Consider the following 5,104-nt stretch of genomic DNA (forward strand, 5'->3'; position numbering starts at 1 on the left):
CCTATTTTATAGATGTGGGAACTGTGGCTTACAGCAGTGCTTCTCTAACCGTAGTGTGTATATGAATCATTCAGAGATCTTTTCAAAATACAAGTCCTCAGGCAAGGACCAAACTTCTGCATTTCTAATAAGCTCCAGGTGATGAAGATGGATGCTAGTCCACAGACCACACTTTGAGTAGCAAAGGCTTTGATGGTTAAGAAACATACCCCAAAACACTCAACTATTAAGAACAAGAGCCTGAGTTTCTAGCCCATAACTTCCTGACTCTAGAACTCCAGCTCTTAATCAGTTTGCTCTCCTATCTCCCAATCCCATCACATACACCACAGCAGCCTCTACTTCAAAGTAAACAAGAGCAATAACAACAAAAAGACAAGTTCTTAACAGCCCTGACAACTTCTATCCCCTCAGCCAAGTTTTACAAACCAATAGTGTATAGCTGGTTCTGGTGTTCCTATGCTATCCACTTCATTGCCACTCTGAAATCTCATTTCCAAACCTATGACAGAAATTGCTGTCTCTTTCTATCATTGATTGTTAAAAATAGCCCTGGTCTTACCTGGGTCCAAATTGCCTACATGCCTTTTCTGGAGTACTGAGTACTGAATATTGAGTAATGAATTGGATTCTTTAACAAGTGAATGTAAAATAGGTAAGAAACTGAAGATAAGCTACTATTTAAGTAAGGAAATGAACCTAAGCATAGTTTGGAAAATAGAAGAATCAAGAGAAAATTTACCTCAAGGGGACTTTTGTCATTAGGGGGATCTTGGTAGACCCAGGGACTTCAGGCAGATAGGACATGACTCTGAACATTCAGGAGATGGAAGATGGAATGTTCCAGACACAGCCTGGAGATCTAAAAGAGAAACCAGACTGATCTGGAAAGGTCTGGATTAGTAAACAAAGTTTTCAGGGAATTAGACCAGGAGGATCAACCACCAGTGCTACCTTCCCCCAACTAGACTAAGCAGCCTCTAACTCCACAGTGTACCTGAGATTTGCACATCTGTATTCAGAGGATGAACCTTGAGAATTTTCAACCAGTGGTAAAATGTCCCAGACTACTGCAGGCATACAGACCATGTAAGGATCTGCCCATGGAAGTTAATTTTAGGGAGTTCCAGAAACATTTCCTAAACTAAGTCATTGCCCCTCCAGATGTCTCTCCCATGTTCTCCCCTGCTCTAAAACTTTTCCTACAATTAAGAAAGGCTTTGGAGGGCTTCCCTGGTGGCGCAGTGGTTGAGAGTCCGCCTGCTGATGCAGGGGACACGGGTTCATGCCCTGGTCCGGGAAGATCCCACATGCCGTGGAGCGGCTGGGCCCGTGAGCCGTGGCCGCTGAGCCTGTGCATCCGGAGCCTGTGCTCCGCAATGGGAGAGGCCACAGCAGTGAAAGGCCCGCATACAGCAAAAAAAAAAAAAAAGGCTTTGGAGTCAGACAAATGAAATCAACTCCCAGCTCTACAGCTCATAAACTGTATAACCTTGGGCAGGGTACTAATCTCTTAGCCCCAGTTTCACCAACTGTCAAATGGCAGTACTAATACCTTACATTGCTGGAATACTGTAAGATTTAAATGGGCTAATATATGTTTTTAAAATGTCTAAAACCACACCTGGAACCTATGGGGCTGGGTTCAAACTGTGTTAGTTTCTTTCAAGTCCCTTTTTGATGCACCTATGCCCATTTTCCTTTGTTTCTGTAATACTGAACCTCTGATCTCAAAACTTCAATTGTTATGCTGAGATTCCCGTGCACCTGCTTTCCTTCCCTGTTCCTCTCCTGGTTCACACATGCTTTGAGCTTGAGTGAGCCTGTTCTTCCTGGTGGCATGCAAAGCAACGTCTGCAAGCCCAATGCTTTAACTGACTCTAGCCCCAATTTCAAATTTCCTAAAGGAAATCTAAAACAAATCAAAAATGTACCCCTGAAACCTCCGTTTTCAAAGTTTCCATTCTACCAGCACCATTTTTTGAGAGGTCCCTAGTCTTCAAACCTTGCAGCCATTTTGGCTCTCTGTTCAAATCCATTCCCTATGACAGTCAGTCATCAAACCCTGTGAATCCTTCCTTCACAGAATCCCTCCTATCTGACCCTTCTACTCCATGTCCACTGCCACCATCAGGACCCAGACACTCATTGCCTCAAGAGTATTTCCACAGCCACCACGCTTGCTTCCCCGCCTCCATTGCCTCCCCACGTGAAGAACTGAGCATCACTGCCAAGCTTCTCTGTATCTTTCCTTATTTCTTCCTTTATCCTCTGCTGAAGCTCCACAGCCTCAATCTTCCCACGGTTTGCACCAGCGTATTTTTTTTCTTACACAAGAAGACTAATAGAATGGTAATTTTCTGCAATCATCAAACGTGTTGGGCTTTAGCCTAGTGCAGCTACTAATAAGCAACCACAAAAAGATTATCAATTTCTTTTTTTTTTTTTTTTGCGGTACACGGGCACCTCACCGTTGTGGCCTCTCCCATTGCAGAGCACAGGCTCCGGACGCGCAGGCTCAGCGGCCACGGCTCACGGGCCCAGCTGCTCCGCGGCATGTGGGATCTTCCCGGACCGGGGCACGAACCCGTGTCCCCTGCATCGGCAGGCGGACTCTCAACCACTGCGCCACCAGGGAAGCCCAAGATTATCAATTTATGAGCGTACACTATGTGCCATGTGCTTTGTCATCATTATTTCTAATCCAGCCTTGATGATGTTCTGGAAATGATCCAAGTAAAAATAGAAAATAGGGGCTTTGCTATCTAACACATTTGGAAAACATTATATAATAGTCTCATAGGTAGTAGCTTTTGCCTTTGGATGGGTGAGGTAAGCTACCAGCATCAGAACCCATTTCTCATGTTCTTAGGCATCTTGGTCACAGTAGAGGCCACTTCCCACTAGAGAGACTGAAAACTCCTCACACTAATTTTCCCAAACTTCCCATTTGGGGCTTGGACACATAGCCTAGACTGTGTCAATCAATTCAAGAATTCTGTATTAATTTTCCATTGTTACAGTAATAAATTACTACAAACTTAGTGTCTTACAAAATTTTGAATGTATTTTCTTACTCTTCTGGAGATCAAGAGTCCAAAGTGGGTTTCACTGTGCTACAGTCAGGATGTTAGCAGTGCTGGTTCCTATGGAGGCTCTAAGGGGAAAATCTGTTTCCTTGTCTTCTGTGGCTCCTAGAGGCTGCCTGCAATCCTTGGTGCATGGCCTTTACCTCATATCACTTCACACTCTTGCTTCTGTCATCACATCTCTTACTTTTTTTTTAAATTGAAGCAGAGTTGATTTACAATGTTGTGTTAGTTTCAGGTGTACAGCAAAGTGATTCAGTTATACATACACATATATATGTCTATTTTTTCTCAGATTCTTTTCCATTATAAGTTACTACAAGATATTGAATATAGTTCTCTGTGCTGTACTGTAGGTCCTGGTTGTTTATTTACACATCTCTTACTATTCACTGATCTTCATACTTTCCTTTTATGAGAACCTTTGTGATTATCTTGGGCCTACCCAGAAAATCCAGGATAATCTCCCTATCTCCAAATTCTTAATCATATATGCAAAATCTGTTTTACCATGCAATATAATATATTCATTCACAGGTTACAGATATTAGGACATGGATATCTTTGGGGCCATTATTAAGGTTACTACAGACCCCACGATTTTGAATTGGAAGATAATAAGACAAAGAAAAAATGCTGTGCAGAATCCATAGTGAGAGCAGAAAGTGACTCCAGAGGCATCATCTAGTTCCCGGGGGTGGCGGCAGCACCCAGTGTCAGCACCCACAGTAGAGCCAGTCAAACAGGTGCACCAAGGACTCAGTGACAGGGGCAATGTGTGTTCCCCAGACTGGCTTAGTCTATCAAGGTGTCCCTGGTGCCCCTCAACTTTCATTGTCTCTGCACTTTCTCCAAACCTGGATCTACGGTATTCCTGCCATTTCTATGAGCCACCCAACATCCTTCTAATACATTCCCTTTCTATTTACATCAGTCAGAATGAGTTTGTGTTGCCTGCAACTAAGAAGCACTTTTAAATGTTCCCTTCCTGCATACTCAAAAAGCAAACTAGCTGAACACAGGATTCTGGACATACCAGAATATAGATACTTATTTAATCGTACTTTTTTTTTCTCTAATGTTTCCCAATTTTATTTGACCACAACATCTCTCTTTTTTGCAATATTCTCTTCCCAAACAGTGTGCCATAGAACAGAATTGAAAAGATGTTACCCCCAGTTTTATAGATAAGGAAATAAAGGTTCAGAGGGTTTAAGTAAGTTACCCAAGGTTACACAACTAACATGTGCCAGATCCAAGATTTAAAGCCTTATTTAACGCCAAAGCTACTCCATCACATCTCCCCCATTAAAATGCCTGCATAGCAATAATTTAAATTACGTATGAAATGATATATATCTAAATAGTTGAATGTCATGATTTTAAAGGTTCATTATGATTATTTAGTCTTTTCATGTGCTTTCAAGTCACAGGCTTTACCAATATGATAGCATTACCAGAGAACATGATGGGGGGAAAGAGCTTTCTGGGGTGATTATCACTTACTTTATATGAAGAAAGACCATTTACAAGGGTACTATTTTAATATTAAACCATGTGGGGGTGGTCCTATTCCCCATACCCACTCCCATTCAAGTGGCAGTAAGGTCTCTCAATATGCATTCCCCTTAGGGAAGGTACTATAGAGAGAGAAATAAACACAATACTGTTGGCTTTTTAGCTCTGAAATCAATTGTCATAAATCCATGGCAGAAACAACAGTCTTAAAAGCAGTCAATTTCAGTTATAAGAGTCAGGTAATTGAAAGAGAAAATTTTTTTTTGAAATTCAAGAGGTTGATTTCAGTACCAAGGGCCAAATCGTGGGGGACCCAGAATAGATAATTTATACCATAAAGTGGGGACAAATGTGGAGTGACGTAATGCTCTCCACCCACCCAAAAGGAAAAGAGGGCTCCATCACCTTATAAGAGAGGAAAGACAGCAGCACCACCACCACCCCAAGCTGGACCCCAGAAGCAGTATGATCACAGAAACTTCAGGGTAGTCTGAGGG

Source organism: Lipotes vexillifer, unplaced genomic scaffold (genome assembly GCF_000442215.2).
Source record: "Lipotes vexillifer unplaced genomic scaffold, Lipotes_vexillifer_v1.1 scaffold457, whole genome shotgun sequence".
Classification (NCBI taxonomy): domain Eukaryota; kingdom Metazoa; phylum Chordata; class Mammalia; order Artiodactyla; family Lipotidae; genus Lipotes; species Lipotes vexillifer.